The sequence below is a fragment of the Apium graveolens genome, chromosome 8 (assembly GCF_009905375.1).
Source record: "Apium graveolens cultivar Ventura chromosome 8, ASM990537v1, whole genome shotgun sequence".
Lineage (NCBI taxonomy): Eukaryota > Viridiplantae > Streptophyta > Magnoliopsida > Apiales > Apiaceae > Apium > Apium graveolens.
In genome coordinates, this window is record NC_133654.1 from 122,341,623 (window position 1) to 122,361,534 (window position 19,912).

Sequence of the window (19,912 nt, forward strand, 5' to 3'; positions counted from 1 at the left end):
ATTGGTTGTGTAGGAATTTCTGTTGTGGTTTTTACAGCATGAAGCTTGGCCAAGATAGCAGCTTGCTTCTTCTTTTGTTTAAGCTTTTTAGCATCCAGAGCAGCTTGCTTCTTTTCTTGCCTGATTCTTTCTTTCTCTTCCTTCTTAGCTTCCACAAATATGGGGTGTCCAGCCACCACACAAATTTCCTTACCATTTCTGTAAATCTTGGCTAATCTTCTTTTGAGTGCTGAATCAGCTGGATCTTTGTAGAAGGTAATTGACCTAGCCATCAGCTTCTTCTTATCAGGCCTAGGTGTCTCATACACAGTATCCATAAGATTCTTGTCTGAAAACTTTGAATAGTTTCTTTTAGGCTTCATGATGAAATCTGCTTTTGGAGATTTGATGCAAGATGTTTGGCCTTTTTCCATATAATTCATACTCATTTCATTCACAGAAATATTCTTGACTTTAGAGTGATGAATGAATGTTTTTTCAGGCTTCTGAATTGGCCCAAACATTTGTTGAATTTTTGCATCTATCTTTTTCCATTTTTCTTTCAACTTCTTCTCAGCTGCTGCTATATCAATATTTAGCAGTTTGTCATCTGTGTTTAGCTTTGTTGCTGCCACATTTATGATGTCAATATTGTCCATGACTGGTGGCTTTGTGAAAGCAATTGTTGGCACAATCACTTACTGACTTGGATGTTTAGCACTTTTTGCTCCCCCTCACTCCTTGATTCCTCTTGACTGATTGGGACAATAACATTTTCTTTCTCCCCCTTTTTGTTATCATCAAGTTGAGCAGAGGATGAGGTTTATGCTGCCACTAGATTTTGAAGCAAGTCTGTTTGCTGTGCTTGATGTAGATGTATAGATGTTAGAGAGGCTTCCATAGCAGTCATTCTTTTATCCAAGGAATCCACCTTGGTGGCAAGATCAGTGTTCTTCCTTAGCTGTCTTTTAATATCAATCATTGTGGCTTCTGGAAGTTTGGCATCTAATCTTTCAAAAATATCCTTCTTTACTTCATTAATCTCTGTCTTGATAGAAGCGATATCCTGGTTGTGTTGGAGGCCTTGGATTTGATGTAGTTGCAGAGAATTTAAATGTGCCTATAAGAGCTGCCTAGTGCCTGCATCTGTGGTAGATTGAATAGCATTGTGTATTTCCTGAATTTGATGAATGAGAGTGATCTTAAAATGTTGAAGATCATAGTACTTGGAGAATGCCCATGAAGGAAGGCCAGATCTAGAGCTGGTGCCTGCTTCTCCCCCTATGTCCATGAGCTCTTCATTTTCACCATCATCTCCAAAGAAATTAGCAGATTCCCCAGTCCCATAGTCAACATCATCATCAGCTCTAGGTGGCATAGCTGTGATGACATCCTTAGCTCTTTTTATTGATTGGGTGGTGTGCACCAGGTTCAGTATTCTTTCTGCATTTTCATTGCCCTGTCCAGTCAGAATTTGATATGCTGGAACAGGATGAGTAAATACCTCAGCATCCAAAGAGATGGAACATATAACAGCTTGACTTTGCTGAGATAGTTTCTCTATGTCTGCATCATTGGCATTCATTGACTCACTATCAATGATGTCCATCTTTATATCTCTTGTACCTGCATTTTTCTCAATTTCACTCTCTTTTTGCATCAAGGGCTCCCCTTGGCTCCCCACCCTCACACTCTCACCTTCACCTTCACCATCTAAGGTGGGACTCCTCTCACTCACTTTTTCCAGTCCTGAAGAAATGGACTGCATTTGTTCACTCTTTTTCTCTCCTTTTTCTTGGGAGCAACCCAGACTCTCACTCAATTCACTCCCTTCCCCCAGTCCTAAGAGTGATGGTATTACTACTAAGTCTTCTACACTTATGAGAATTGAAGAAATTTTAAGTTGTGCAGAGACACCTGACGGATGAGGAATATCCATCTGGATAGTAGTTTGGCTATCCAACGGATGACTGCTGTTAGGCTTATCCGTCGGGATACAATCACTACTCGATGGATGATGAATATCCATCGGGATAGAAGAAATAAATTAGTTTGGAGTGGAGACTATTGTAGACTCTGTGCAGATTGATGATAATTTAGGCACAGAAGTTTCAACAGTCTCAGAAAGAAATGGCAAGTGAGCCAACAAATCATCTAAAAGATGATGCTCACTTGCTTGGATTTTTGGCTTCTCCAAGAGAGTTAAAGATGGAGAATTTGGATGTGATGTATTTATCATGTCAACATCCAGTGAGTGTGTGGGAGAATTTGGTGTATCAAGTGCTTCAATTATGAGAGATTTTGGCTGTGACTCCACATTTATTGGAGCCACATCAATCAGACTTTGAGATGGTGCAGTGACTTGGTCTTTAGCACCAGTTTGCACTATTGTTATGGATCAAAAACTAAGCTATATTAATTGCTGTATTTTTTACTAAGGAACGTGAGCTTCGAGGCTCGATTTGACTGCTCTTCTGTTTCGTGACTCGATTTGCCGTAACAAGATGCCTACGTACCTTACTAATTGTCAAAGATCAAGTCAAAAACGTAGTTCTGATTGGTGGGGGTGAGACCCCTTATATAGACGTTGGGAGTCCTTAAATTGGACTAGGGTTAAAAGACTTAGTGGGCAAGTCTCTGAATTAGAATGGACTTTGGAGTCTTAGGAAGTAGGAAGCTGATTCTTTATCCCATGAGGTTCCTTGGAGGCCAATCTACAAGGATTTATATCCCCACTAGGACACATCTTAATAGATGTTTTTGTTATTCTCAAGGAACTAAAAATGAGATTTACAGAAGGGGGTTGAATGTAAATCTCAAAACTTTTTCAAGTTTTGAGCAGTTTCAAAGGCTAAGTGTTTTGATGAACAGTTGTGTGTGAATTGCTTTGAGCAGGTGCAGACAGATATATATTCAAGACACAAATATAAAGAACACAAAGGCTTCAAAAACTTTTCTGGTGGATTTGTTGTTCCACCAGAGATGTGTATTTCAGAAAATCTGTGATTCAAAGAATTGATCACAGTTGCGTCCTAGAACAAACTAGATGATTTTCTCTCTATATTTTTCTAAACAGCTCTGGAAAATTCACCATCTAATTACTAGTTGTAACTTGGTTTATATATCACGAAGTTTACAAGTGAAGACAAAAGTACAAATACAATTAAAAAGATTCTTCACATATTTCTTCTTCATTTCTCTATCCAATACAATCTAGGATAATCTGTGAATCTTTGAATACTTCCTTGTTTGCACCAGAATGGAAATGCTGCATTTTCTTGATTCCTCCAAGAGGCTACCACATTCCAATTTTCTCTGTCAACCCATGTGCCTCTGTCAGCTTATGAATTGTCACTGTCAACTACTATTGAACTGAGCATCCATTGAAGCTTTCATCCGTTGATAACTTTATCCGTTGATGCATTAGCAGTCGAAGCTTTATCCGTTGATGCACTCATCCGTTGATGGATGTTATCCGTTGAAGCTTTAGAGACATCAGTTGAAGCTTTGTTTCTCATCCATTGAAGGCCTTTAATTTATCAGTTGATACTACTTCACTTATACAAAATTACAAGGCATGAAATATTTACAATTAGCCCTCCTATTTGCATATCCACTAGTAGTCAACATGACTTATAATTTCCCACAATCATCTAAGAATTATAACTTAAATATAGAAACTGAAATGTGCAACAATACTAAACTTATTTCTAAGTAAAGCTACTCCATCAAAGGATAGCCAGAATGGTCTTATCCGTTGAGGCTACAAACACTAGATTTCTACTTAAGTGTTTTGTTTAACTTATCATCAAACTAATATATATATTCCTAACAATCTCCCCCTATTTATGTCTACCGGAATTGTAGGCATAAATTTGGGTTTAACTTGATGATAACAAAACACTTAACAAATATATGAACTGAAATCAAGTAGAAATTCAAAAGTGCTGCAAAAGTGTATGTACTGAGATAGAATTGAAGAATTACATTGTTTCCAAGGATGCTCCTTTATGCTGAGCAGATTATTTTCTTTTCCTTTTATCCCTTGTTTTCTTCCCTAGCCTCTTTTCATTTTCCTCTACTTGGAGTTGGAGTTGTTTGTAGAATTCAGCTTCATCTTCTTCACTGATGTCCAACTTAGATTGCATGTCCTTGAGAGTTTCATTACTGGCAATTTTAAGCTGGTCTTCAAGTCTGAAAAATCTTTTGACTCCTTTATTATCTCTGAACTCCATCAACCAATGAGGTGATTTATGAATTGTAATTCCATTCTCAGGTATGAGTAATGTTCTAGGCAAGGAATTAGACTCCCACCAAGTTTTCCTTATGTTGGCAATCTTGTTGAGAATCTCAGTTTTGGCAGTCCTGGTAAAGCCAGAATCCCTTTTGATAGCTGAGTAGACTCTAACCAAGGTAGAATAGCCTTCATTCAGAATTCTTTGAAGAGGCCAAGTCCTTTCCTCACTTCCTTTATACTTGAACACTAGCCTTTCTGGGAGCTGTTTGTATGCACTTATTCCCCTTACTTCCTCCAGCTCATCCAGATAGAGTTTAATATCTGTAAACTCTTTTATGTCTCAAATGTGAACATAATCATCCTTTGAGGCTTGTGGCTTGGGCTTAGGTTTATATTTCTGAGTGAATTTACTTGAGGTTAGGGGAGGTGTAGATTTGGATTTTCTTTTCGGTTTCTTTGGTGGTGGAGACGTAGTTAGGAAGGTAGGCAAGTTGATGGTGTCCCAATCAATAGGTTTCTCTTTAGGAATGATTGGTTCACCATGGACATTTATACTAGGATCAACAACAAAAGGCTCAGGAATGGAAGGTAGTGGTTTAGATTTTGATTGGGTTTCTACAGTGTCATCTTCACTCTTCATTTTTGCATTGGCCTTCTTTCTGTTCCCTTTCTGCCATTCCTTTCTTTCCTCCACACTCTCACCAACCACATTCCCCATATCCACATTTCTGCTTTCAATCTTGTCTTCTTCACTCTTGTCTTCAATCTTCTTCTTTTCTTCATCCTGACTTGACTTTAGTTCTTTTTCAAGCTTTGCTTGTGCTCTTTTGTCAGCCTTCAGCTTTTTAGCTTCTTCTTTTAACCTCATGGTTTCTTCCCTCTTGGCTTTAGAGAATTTGGGATGTCCTTGCATCACACAGATACTCTTTCCCTCTCCATAAATGATAGCCATATTCATTCTTTCCACTACATCATTGGTCTCTTTGTGCTTTATGATGCTACCACCCAATACTTTGTCTTCATCAGGTTTTGGAAGAGGAAAATCTACTTCTTTTGATTGACTAAAGTTTAAAGGGTTCTTTGTAGAGTCCCTGTTGAATCTAGTGGATGGCTTGAGTACCATGGGTTTCAAATTCCTGAAAGAAGTTTCTCCAACCTTATTCCTCCTTGCTGACTTGTGCTCCATAATGATTGACTCAACCTTTATGCTATGTTTTATAGATAATGATTTTGAAGTTGTAGAACCAAACATTTGTTGCATCCTTTCATCAATTTTTCTCCTTTGCTCCTTCACCTTCATCTCAGCTGCTGCTAGCTGGATTAGATCAATTCCATCAAGATTTCCTTTGATTTGCAGTGTTGGAGAAGTAGTGATGGCAGGAACTAGCACTTTGGATATTTGAATGTTTGTAGATGTCTCCCCTCCCCCTTCCATTTTATTCTCCCCCTTTTTGTTATCATCAAGGAGAGGAGTCAAGCCTTGTGCTTTAGCCAGTTGCATGAGTAGACTTGTCTGAGACTGTTGATTTTGAAGAATAGTGACCACAGAGTTTTCAATGACTTGAACTCTATCTTCCAACTTGGCCAGCCTCTTTTCAACATCTGATTCTCTTCTTAGTCTCAGTAACAAGTCCTGCAAGGTACCATAGGGCATGACTGAATCCAGCTTCTCAGAATTGTAGGACTTCTAGTCAGTTATATCCTTCTTGAGTTCATCCACACTCAGATTTTGTCTTAATTGTTGTAGCTTCATAAGATGTAGAGAATCTAGGTGGGCTTGAAGAAGAGCCTTGGTACCATCATTGGAGGTGTTCTGAATGGCTCTTTGGATAGACATGATTTGTTTGACTAAGGAGACATTGAATTGGCCTGGTGTTGACTCCTTTGTTAATGCCTATTCAGGTATGTCTGGAATAGAACTTGGGCCTTCATCTCCCCCTAAGTTCATGCTTGCATCAAATGAAATAGAGTCATCATCATTAGAATTTACTCTAAATTCTTCAGATGGCTCACTAGCTGTAGAAGGCATCAAGTTAACAGCAGCTTTATCCCTTTGTAGAGATTCTGAAGTATGCACTAGATTTAAAGTCTTTTCTGCCTCCTCATTGCCCCGAGTAGCCAACAATTGATAGGCTGACACAGGATGAGTAAAAGTGTCAGCATCCAAGGAAATGTTATCAATTACAGCTTTGTAATGTTGCTGAAATTGTCTTTCCTTTTCAGCATCATCCACAATCATTGACTCATTAGCAATGGCTGGGTCCACCCTTATACCTTCTATACCTGCTTTTCTCTCAATTTTTTCTTTTCTTGCATCAGGGGCTCCCCCTGGCTCACACTCCTCACACCCTCACCCTCACCTACTAAGGTGGCACTCCTCTCACTTTTTTTGCCATGCTGGAAGAAATAGCATGCATATTTAGACTCTCAAGCTCTCCTTTTGCCTGGGAGCAACCCAGCCTCTCACTCAAATTTTCACTTCCTTCCCTCAAACCTAGAAGTGATTGTACAGTAACCATATCTTCTACACTTGGAATTGATTCAGGTATTTGTGTAGAGACTATCAACGGATAGGGAGTATCCGTTGAAGTAGGAACTGATGGTATCAATGGATAACTGCTGTTAAGCTTATCCGTCGAAGAATAACCACTTGTCAACGGATGAGGAATATCCGTTGAAGAATGAAAAGAAGTAGAAATTGAAATTGACATAATTGTTGAATCTGTGTAGATTGATTTTAATTTAGGTGACACAGATTCTTCAACTAAGTCTGAAAGAATTGGCTGATGATCCAACAAATCATCTAATAGATGATGATCACCAGTATTTGAGTGGGGCTCCTCCCTAAGTTCTAAAGAGGGAGAATCAGGAATTGATGTGAATATCATGTCCACATCCAGAGATGGTGATGGAGAATTTGGTGATTGATGTGTGTCAATTTTGAGAGAATGGGGCTATGACTCCACATTTGTTGGAGTCAAATCAAGCTGAATTTGAGAAGGCATTGATACAGGTGGGTGTATCTGTGGAGTTTGTGCACCCTGTGTGGAAACTAAGGTCTTAACCCTCTGTCTTCTTGTAAAGGCTTTTACAGGAGAGTGTGACGGCCTCAACCCCGGGGTCAGGAGTTGACGTCATCAACAACAACCATAAGATAAATAATTCACTAATAGAATATAACTACGACCCCTTTACCAAGATCTTTGCCAGGTTTAAGTATGACTTAGGTTGCTCAACTAACACAACTCAAATTCCCTTACACAATCCTGACCACTAATTCAATGCAGCAACTCAACAGACCTCATCTGGTCTGAACACAACTACCTCATTATAAATATTGTATGAATCATAATTACGTGTTGTGATAAAATATTTTGCAAAATATTCGATGACCCTGATTTACTGAAACGATGCTTATATGTATTTTACAAAAGTAAATGTCAAACCACGTTTTGGGTATGTGAACATATATAAACTGGATATCAAAACTAGCATGCTCTGTAAAACATGATCAACAGTCGTGTGATGTGCATAAAAAAACATAGTTCAAGTTTAGCATGCTATCTCCATTTTCAAATCTTCCGTTCCATTACAGGAACCATAAAACCATCTGTCCCGTTACAGGGACCCAAAATCATTTGTTCCGTTACGGGAACCATAAACTTGTCCCATCACAGGACCTATAAAACTTGTTCCTCTCCGGGAACCTTAAAATCACTTTGATTTGTTAAACAATTTCAAAACTGAATCAATCAAATCCATTGGACGTTAACGGGTGAAGATAGCTGATCACTCTACCCTCACCAGACAGCGACTAGCGGCCGTCCAGAAATAGAATGTGTTTCGGAACTTGGGAAAAGACTAGCTAGGTTTTTCCCCCACGCTGGACTAATCGGTTAAACAGAATGCACAACCCAATTAGCCACTTACGCAACTTTATGCTGGGCCTTTACCGAATAACGCGCCTCTTACGCAACTCCAATAGATCAACTGAATTACCTTTTTGTCTCTTTCCAAAATTCCACGACTTAGGTGGATCAAAACATTCTCTTTATCCAGTTTTTAAAATCACTGTCACCTATCTCTTTTTAAAACCAATCTGTCACAATACACTATTCAAATACTCTTTTCATTTAAATCACGTTTAGAGATAGGTGTTTTCAGAAGTTACTTTTCCCCAAAACATAATTTTAAACAACATTTCAAATACGGGGGATACGTAACTTAAAACATTTCTGTTCCATTACGAGATTAAAACATTAGCTATTCACATATACTGAACCATAAAAAGAATGGTCAGGGGTACTTGCCTTGCAGAGCTTTACCACTACTACCGATCGACCTTGGACTAACTTGAACACTCGGCTTTATCGCCTTACTATCAGACTATCCTGGATCCGACTTCAACGTTCAGGTCCTTCGCTTAGGAACCTCGTTGCGCTTGTCGACTGATCACTAGGTTATCTTTAGTTCGATTTCCATTTTTGAGTCCTTCAACTAGAACCTACAGAGCCGAAATACCCTATGTTAGACATCTAGGTATGCTTGACATATCCTCGACACCAATTCTATCCAACGATATTCAAACCCGACCCGTAATTATATACATTATTACATTACATTAACACATCCAACAGTTAGGGTTCACAGATCCAAAACGTGGTTTGACATTTACTTTTGTAAAATACATATAAGCATTGTTTCAGTAAATCAGGGTCATCGAATATTTTGCAAAATATTTCATCACAACACGTAATTATGATTCATACAATATTTATAATGCGGTAGTTATGCGTTCGATTAGTATTCCCGATAATGCATAGGATTCGTTCCCGCAATTTTCAAAATTTAATTTTCAAAAATTCGGGCAGCACCTCCTCTGTTTATTGGGCTACCCGTCGAACAACTCGACGTTATATCACAACCAATCCATTCAGTCCAATTCACGCAATCCACTTTTAGCAATTTTCCAACCGCCGATTTAAATCAACTAATCAGTATTATTATTATTCGTATTTTATTTTTATTTATTTTAAAATATTAGGACTCAGAATATAATCATCACGGTCCACCGTCGGCTCGCCGAGGCTCATCGCCGACGGCGATAAAATTCGCGAGTTTCCGATTGTCGGACATCCTTCGCGAATCCTACCGATTAATTAATAATTATTCCCGCACAAAATATTTTATTTCATGAACTGTCTTCAAATAATTTCTGTAGAAAATTAAAATAAAAAATATAATTAATAGCAGTTCAACTCAGCACAGAAACACACGCGCAACACGCGCTAGCATAACTGAGAAGAAAAATAGAAAGGCACAGCCGGAATCGAGCCGGAAAGGAGAACATAGGCGGCACCAGCATCACTAGAAATTCTTACATTTAGCACACTGAACACGGTAAACACACAAACACACACACACACCACACGACACACATAATACACACACTTATATATATACGTATGTATATTTTTACAGCAACCAAAAAGAGCATAGCCACAGAATTTCGCCGGACACAAAGAAAACCAGGCAGCAACTTATCGGGAAACATGGAAAAAGACCGAAGGGAAATAGAACGGGAATAGAGAAGAGGAAAAGAGGAAGGAGAGACTGAGAAAAGAAAGAGGTCGAGAGATAATTGAAAGGGAGAGGAGAGAGCTGTAATCGAAAGAGATACAGGGGAGGAATTGAGGGTGTGTTTTGTGTATATCTATTTTTTTTCTCTGGAAATCAACAATTGACACGCATCAAATAATGACCCAGAAGTGCAACACGTGTCCTGTTTCCCTCCGCGAGCTTGGATTTTGTCCCGATTTTTCGAAATTTATGGATCGAGGTGCACTTAAAACGATTTCAGAAAATCACGAAAATAGGCTAAAATATTATAAATATCCCAAAGTTAATAAAAACATAAATTTCATAATTTTAAAATAATTTCTGAAATGCAATTTATACCCGCTTTTTAACAAATAATGAAACGACGCGCGGGCGAAACTAACTCCGAAAATTTCCAAAATAATTTTAAAATTCTCAGAATAATACGAACTTAATAAAATATAAGTTTCATGATTTTTGAAGATTTCCATAATTAAATATGGATTTTACAATTAAACACATTCAGAAAATCATTTAGAAATAAATAATTAATGAAATATTGATTTCTCAATTTTATAAAGTCCAAAAAATAATTATTGTAATTATAAAATTATAAAACCAATTTTAGAGATCATCCAAATATTTATGGAAATAAATCTGCAATTAAATCCACTTTTTAAAGTGGAACAAAATAATACCACTCACTATTTATTACACAAATATTCCTTATGCATCCACAGTCACACATAAAAATAGTAACATACAATACACTGCTGACACTACCAATACACATATTTTATTTATTAATTATTTAATAATTACACATTTAAATAATAAAATATACGAGTCGTTATATTCTTCCCCCCTTAAAAGATTATGTCCTCATAATCTGATTTAGCTGAACGAATGAGGATATTTGTCAAGCATATCGGACTCTAACTTCTAGGTAGACTCTTCTACTCGGGGAATTATTCAAAGCATACTCACTTCAGACATAAATTCATTATTAAGGACTCGCTCTTAATGATCTAGGATTTGGATCGATTATTCCACGCAGAACAAATTTGGATGAGAGCCCATTGGCTCCTAATCAATGGCTTGTTTCAAATTAGAAGCATATTGCTTTAACATTGACACTTATATCATATTATATATATACTCTCAACATATTCTATATTGTCTAAATCGTCTTTTCACTTTGGCCCTTCATTTACGGATGCAAGATGGTACTCTCTTTTAACTCAATTTCCAAACATTTGAACACTTTTTACTCATTTCCACCAATTAAGGCTGGAAGGTAATTTCATAGCTTCACTTCTTCTTAACTTCAGGTATTTGAACTTCACCTCTCACTCTTTCCAGTTCTTCTATTAATTCCCCATCACAGGACCTATAAAACTTGTTCCTCTCCGGGAACCTCAAAATCACTTTGATTTGTTAAACAATTTCAAAACTGAATCAATAAAATCCATTGGACGTTAACGGGTGAAGATAGTTGATCAGTCTACCCTCACCGGACAGTGACTAGCGGCCGTCCAGAAATAGAATGTGTTTCGGAACTTGGGAAAAGACTAGCTAGGTCTTTCCCCCACGCTAGACTAATCGGTTAAACAGAATGCACAACCCAATTAGCCACTTACGCAACCTCATGCTGGGCCGTTACCGAATAACGTGCCTCTTACGCAACTCCAATAGATCAACTGAATTCCCTTTTCGTCTCTTTCCAAAATTCCACGACTTAGGTGGATCAAAACATTCTCTTTATCCAGTTTTCAAAATCACTATCACCTATCTCTTTTTAAAACCAATCTGTCACAGTACACTATTCAAATACTCTTTTCATTTAAATCACGTTTAGAGATAGGTGTTTTCAGAAGTTACTTTTCCCCAAAACATAATTTTAAACAACATTTCAAATACGGGGGATACGTAACTTAAAACATTTCTGTTCCATTACGAGATTAAAACATTAGTTATTCACATATACTGAACCATAAAAATAATGGTCAGGGGTACTTGCCTTGCAGGGCTTTTCCACTACTACCGATCGACCTTGGACTAACTTGAACACTCGGCTTTATCGCCTTACTATCAGACTATCCTGGATCTGACTTCAACGATCAGGTCCTTCGCTTAGGAACCTCGCTGCACTTGTCGACTGATCACTAGGTTATCTTTAGTTCGATTTCAATTCTTGAGTCCTTCAACTAGAACCTACAGAGCCGAAATACCCTATGTTAGACGTCTAGGTATGCTTGACATATCCTCGACACCAATTTTATCCAACGTTATTCAAACCCGACCCGTAATTATATATATTATTACATTACATTAACACATCCAACAGTTAGGGTTCACATACCCAAAACGTGGTTTGACATTTACTTTTGTAAAATACATATAAGCATCGTTTTAGTAAATTAGGGTCATCGAATATTTTGCAAAATATTTCATCACAACACGTAATTATAATTCATACAATATTTATAATGAGGTAGTTATGCGTTCGATTAGTATTCCCGATAATACACAGGATTCGTTCCCGCAATTTTCGAAATTTAATTTTCAAAAATTCGGGCAGCACCTCCTCTGTTTATTGGGCTACCCGTCGAACAACTCGATGTTATATCACAACCAATCCATTCAGTCCAATTCACGCAATCCACATTTAGCAATTTCCCAACCACCGATTTAAATCAACTAATCAGTATTATTATTATTATTCGTATTTTATTTTTATTTATTTTAAAATATTAGGACTCAGAATATAATCATCACGGTCCACCGTCGGCTCGCCGAGGCTCATCGCCGACGGCGATAAAATTCGCGAGTTTCCGATTGTCGGACATCCTTCGCGAATCCTACCGATTAATTAATAATTATTCCCGCACAAAATATTTTATTTCATGAACTGTCTTCAAATAATTTCTGTAGAAATTTAAAATAAAAAATATAATTAATAGCAGTTCAACTCAGCACAGAAACACACGCGCAACACGCACTAGCATAACTGAGAAGAAAAATAGAAAGGCACAGCCGGAATCGAGCCAGAAAGGAGAACATAGGCGGCACCAGCATCACTAGAAATGCTTACATCCAGCACACTCAACACGGTACACACACAAACACACACAAACACACACACACCACACCACACACAATACACACACTTATATATACGTATGTATATTTTTACAGCAACCAAAAAGAGCATAGCCACAGAATTTCGCCGAACCCAAACCAGCCGGAACAGCGGGTGGCCGGAACAACAAAGAAAACCAGGCAGCAACTTACCAGGAAACATGAAAAAAGACCGAAGGGAAATAGAACGGGAATAGAGAAGATGAAAAGAGGAAGGAGAGACTGAGAAAAGAAAGAGGTCGAGAGATAATTGAAAGGGAGAGGAGAGAGCTGTAATCGAAAGAGATACAGGGGAGGAATTGAGGGTGTGTTTTGTGTATATCTATTTTTTTCTCTGCAAATCAACAATTGACACGCATCAAATAATGACCCAGAAGTGCAACACGTGTCCTGTTTCCATCCGCGAGCCTGGATTTTGTCCCGATTTTTCGAAATATACGGATCGAGGTGCACTTAAAACGATTTCAAAAAATCACGAAAATAGGCTAAAATATTATAAATATCCCAAAGTTAATAAAAACATAAATTTCATAATTTTAAAATAATTTCTGAAATGCAATTTATACCTACTTTTTAACAAATAACGAAACGACACGCGGGCGAAACTAACTCCGAAAATTTCCAAAATAATTTTAAAATTCTCAGAATAATACGAACTTAATAAAATCTAAGTTTCATGATTTTTGAAGATTTCCATAATTAAATATGGATTTTACAATTAAACACATTCAGAAAATCATTTAGAAATAAATAATTAATGAATTATTGATTTCTCAATTTTATAAAGTCCCAAAAATAATTGTTGTAATTATAAAATTATAAAACCAATTTTAGAGATCATCCAAATATTTATGGAAATAAATCTGCAATTAAATCCACTTTTTAAAGTGGAACAAAATAATACCACTCACTATTTATTACACAAATAATCCTTATGCATCCACAGTCACACATAAAAATATTAACACACAATACACTGCTGACACTACCAATACACATATTTTATTTATTAATTATTTAACAATTACACATTGAAATAATAAAATATACGAGTCGTTATATTCTTCCCCCTTAAAAGATTATGTCCTCATAATCTGATTTAGCTAAACGAATGAGGATATTTGTCAAGCATATCGGACTCTAACTTCTAGGTAGACTCTTCTACTCGGGGATTTATTCAAAGCATACTCACTTCAGACATAAATTCATTATTAAGGACTCGCTCTTAATGATCTAGGATTTGGATCGATTATTCCACGCAGAACAAATTTGGATGAGAGCCCATTGGCTCCTAATCAATGGCTTGTTTCAAATTAGAAGCATATTACTTTAACATTGACACTTATATCATATTATATATATACTCTCAACATATTCTATATTGTCTAAATCGTCTTTTCACTTTGGCCCTTCATTTACGGATGCAAGATGGTACTCTCTTTTAACTCAATTTCCAAACATTTGAACACTTTTTACTCATTTCCACCAATTAAGGCTAGAAGGTAATTTCATAGCTTCACTTCTTCTTAACTTCAGGTATTTGAACTTCACCTCTCACTCTTTCCAATTCTTCTATTAATTCCTCAGGAATCTTAACCATATTCATTTCTTCTCTCCTATTCAAGACATCGGTCCCTGAATGGACCTTGCTTTGTTGGTAGTTATTCAAACAGCCGGCTCCTGATCAGAACTTCATACTCTTAAGATTTGATATACAATTGCTATTGTTCAACCCTTCACGGCATTTCTTTAGATTTTCAACTTGGCATTTCTTAGCCCTTAGATGGGCGAGGATGTTATCAATAAATACGATTATACCATGCAAGTATTCTTGATACACCATATTCATTAATTCCTTATAGATAACTGATACACTCTTTACTCCGCCTATTATCACCAAAACTTATAGCGCTCATAACTCATTCTAATTGCAATCTTTGGTATGTCATCAGGCTTACCTTTAGCTGACAGTAGTCTGATCTTAGGTCTTCCTCCAAGAACCAACTCCTTCCTTTCATAAATAATCAATTCTATACAGGGTTACTTATTCCTATTCGCCAACCTTTCCAACTGCTGATAATCATCATGTAACTTCATACATCCATTCTCCTTTCCTATAAATCACATCAGTGTACAACACGGAATGCACATTGCCTCATTATTCTTTCATCCCACAATCCCGAAGTTTCCTTTACAACTTAATTGATTCCTACTGGGTCTTATGATACGGGCTTTTAACACCAATCCGACTATCTTATGCTCCAAGATTATTCTGGTAAGTCATTTGATAACACTTTTGGGACTTCAATTATCATCCGAATTTCTTCCAACTCGAGTGCTTCCTTCTTAATATCACTTATATGCACTAGTTACACCTTATCTTCTTGCTTATGTTCTTAAATACTGATTCCATTATTAGCTTCCGTAGATATTATTATTTGCTTCTTCCGGTAATCAATTATTGCCCTGGTTCCTTATCAGGGTCTTGAGCAGCTAAAATTTTAATCACATTACAAGTCTTAGCCTTGGCTGTACTGGATGTCAAACCTTTTGATGCACTACCTCCAATGCTATCTCAGGGAGTACTTCTATAATTCTTGGCAACATGCCCTACCTTGCCACAGTTATAACAGACGACTCCTGGATTTTCCACCTTACATTCTGACGCATAATGTCCCTTCTGACTAAACCCAAAGCATTCAGTATTTGCTTTACACCTTCCACCATGCCTCTTACCGCATTGCTTATACTCCGATATAGGCGATTTAACCGAGTTGGCCTGATTAGAACTAGCTGAGGTGTTACTAATTCTATTTAAAGAAATACTTTTCTCTCTAAATTCTTTATTCTTACTCTTTCCAACATTTTTATGAGACTTCTGACTGGATCCTTCTTGACCTGATGCTTCTTCCATATCATCAATCTTTCACTTCTTATCTTCTCATTCTCTAGCAGCTAACTTCTGATCAAATTCAATTACTAAGGCGGCCTGAACTACGGAAGGATACGTCTTGAGTTGCAATGCCACCACTCCACTACGAATTTCAGGCTTCAATCCTTGTTGAAACCTCCTTGCCTTCTGAGCTTCAGAGCACACATATTCTGGTACAAATCTAGCCAACTCCGTGAACTTAGCCTCATACTCAGCTACACTTCTGTCACCTTGCTTCAGTTCTAGAAACTCAATTTCCATTTGGTTCCTTACACAGTCAGGAAAATACTTTTCCAAAAATAACTCAGTAAACCTAGCCCATGGAACAGGGCATTCTCCTTCTAACGCTTTAGTTGACTCCCACCAGTAATTTTCTTCATTTTTCAAGCAATAGCTCGTATAATCAGTCTTAAGATTCTCACTTACTTAAACAAGATTAAAAGCTTTTTCCATCTCTTTTAACCATGCTCCAGCAGCTACTGGATTAGGTTCACCTTTAAACTCCGGAGTGTTAACATTCTGTAAGGATTTGAAACTAACACTTTGGTTCACTCCTTGTTGTTGCTGCTGCAACAGTAGTTGCTACTGCTGAACCTGTTGGATTAACTGTAATTGTTGTTGCTGCTGCTGGCGCAACAAGTCTAGAATTTCATTTATAGCTGGACCCTCCGCAAAACTACTACTGTTTTCTTTTGACTGGGTAGCTTTCTTGGGTGGCATCTTCCTGAAATATATAAATGAGTTTATTCAATAAAAATATTTGACAAAAGGTATCACCGTTTCAACGGTGCACCTGTATCAGGAAAATGTTGCCCAATCATAGTACCCATGTCTTTAATATCAGGGTCCATTTACAAAAGAAATTTAGGTTAGCTGAATTAGAAACAATAGCAGTAACAGAATCAACAACAGTTCAAGAAATCAAAAATACAAAAAAAACTAAATGTCGTAGCACGGTTCCTCAATATAACAACAACTAACCAACTCTCCATCACTACTCAAGTACAACATCTAAATTTTTCCAACATACCACAAAAGTCGGCTGAATATATTAGTTACACACTATGTAGAACAAGCCGATAAATTGAGTCAAGCTTAAGGAACACAGACTCTACTAAACACCATCGTTCATATTTCAACCAACCCTTCTTCTAAAGATGATTTCTTGTCACCCGCAAGTAACCCACCAACCATTGATTCACTTTTCCTAAGGCTATAATTCCATCATTAAGTCCTGAACTCTCGCGGTTACTCTTCTTCTTAAATGATATACTAATATAGGACTTTCGTTCTTCTCAACAGTCGCTCTTACTTGCTTTCCATAATGAGAACCATCTAATCGCAAAAATTCATTTCCAAAAATATCCAATGAAATTCCCGGCTCAAGGGAATCGAATAAGAAGAAATAATGAAGAAAAAAAATGTAGGTATGACTGAGAGCAACCATACAAGTACATAAGATGGCCAGTCTTAGTACCATACGGTCACAACACATAACTCTGTGGCATCCCACCAGACCCTTTTTTGTCATATAGATAAATGGTCAATTTATATGCATTGTTTGCCCCAATCAACCGAAAAGTCACCGATGAAAGAAACAATATTCAGATAAGAGATCCACAAATAGAAAAAAAAGAATCTGGTTTGTAAGGAGATCAACAGAACCCTAAGTAGCTTACTTCGGGTTCACAACTTTCTCACAGGAAAAGTAAGTAACTTATGGAATAGAAAACAATTACTCTGGAGATAAAATACAGTTCAAGGAAGAAATAAAAGAGTTCAACCATATCACCTCCCGTTCTGATCCACATTCACTACCAACATAGTCGTCATAATAGCCCCTAACTATTATCATTCCATCCGAACTCACCAGAGTTACACCATCGGGCCAATAATATTCCTTGACATAGAATAGGGAATATTTAGAGATAACATTGGCGTCTCTTCAGCTGACACATCAAAGGACTGCTCGGAAGCTGAATTCGCCCACTCAGACTTGAATTCTTTAGAGGGAGTCTAGAAATCTCTATCGAACATTACTAATAATACATATACGAAGAGAACGTACTCTAAACTAGGGCAGTTCCAATCAATCCTTAATAAACGTCAGGGCCACACCTCCGAAACCCTTGACTAAACTCCTAGACTCGCTCCTCTGATTGAGTTGCTAACTCACATCTATCTACAAACCTTTCTTCACTCTTTTGACTCCATTCTTAACCTAAATCAGGGACTCAAACCTATAGCTCTGATACCAACTGTGACGACCTCAACCTCGGGGTCAGGAGTTGACGTCATCAACAACAACCATAAGATAAATAATTCACTAATAGAATATAACTACAACCCCTTTACCAAGATCTTTGCCAGGTTTAAGTATGACTTAGGTTGCTCAACTAACACAACTCAAATTCCCTTACACAATCTTGACCACTAATTCAATGCAACAACTCAACAGACCTCATCTGGTCTGAACACAACTACCTCAGAGGAGCTTGACACGAAAGGAGCTGGAACTCTGCCCTGACTACCGCACAAGAATCTCCTAGGCATCTGCAATACATATATAAAACATTCTGCAAGGGTGAGCAATTACTTGCTCAGCAGCACCACTATATGAATAGTAAGTAAAACTGTTTAAAGTAAAACGGTTACAGGAACAGAATTCATAACTTGCCAGAAACATGTAAAACATATATAAACTGGATATCAAAACTAGCATGCTCTGTAAAACAAGATCAATAGTCGTGTACTGTGCATAAAAAAACATAGTTCAAGTTTAGCAAGCTATCTCCATTTTCAAATCTTCCGTTCCATTACAGGAACCATAAAACCATCTGTCCCGTTACAGGGACCCTAAATCATTTGTTCCGTTACGGGAACCATAAACTTGTCCCATCACAGGACCTATAAAACTTGTTCCTCTCCGGGAACCTCAAAATCACTTTGATTTGTTAAACAATTTCAAAACTGAATCAATCAAATCCATTGGACGTTAACGGGTGAAGATAGCTGATCAGTCTACCCTCACCGAACAGCGACTAGCGGCCGTCCAGAAATAGAATGTGTTCTGAAACTTGGGAAAAGACTGGCTAGGTCTTTCCCCCACGCTGGACTAATCGGTTAAACCAAATGCACAACCCAATTAGCCACTTACACAACCTCATGCTGGGCCGTTACCGAATAACGCGCCTCTTACGCAACTCCAATAGATCAACTGAATTCCCTTTTTGTCTCTTTCCAAAATTCCACAACTTAGGTGGATCAAAACATTCTCTTTATCCAGTTTTCAAAATCACTGTCACCTATCTCTTTTTAAAACCAATCTGTCACAGTACACTATTCAAATACTCTTTTCATTTAAATCACGTTTAGAGATAGGTGTTTTCAGAAGTTACTTTTCCTTAAAACATAATTTTAAACAACATTTCAAATACGGGGGATATGTAACTTAAAACATTTATGTTCCATTACGAGATTAAAACATTAGTTATTCACATATACTGAACCATAAAAAGAATGGTCAGGGGTACTTGCCTTGTAGGGCTTTTCCACTACTACCGATCGACCTTGGACTAACTTGAACACTCGGCTTTATCGCCTTACTATCAGACTATCCTGGATCCGACTTCAACGATCAGGTCCTTCGCTTAGGAACCTTGCTGCACTTGTTGACTGATCACTAGGTTATCTTTAGTTCGATTTCAATTCTTGAGTCCTTCAACTAGAACCTACAGAGCCGAAATACCCTATGTTAGACGTCTAAGTATGCTTGACATATCCTCGACACCAATTCTATCCAACGATATTCAAACCCGACCCGTAATTATATACATTATTACATTACATTATCACATCCAATAGTTAGGGTTCACATACCCAAAACGTGGTTTGACATTTACTTTTGTAAAATACATATAAGCATCATTTCAGTAAATCAGGGTCATCGAATATTTTGCAAAATATTTCATCACAACACGTAATTATGATTCATACAATATTTATAATGAGGTAGTTGTGTTAAG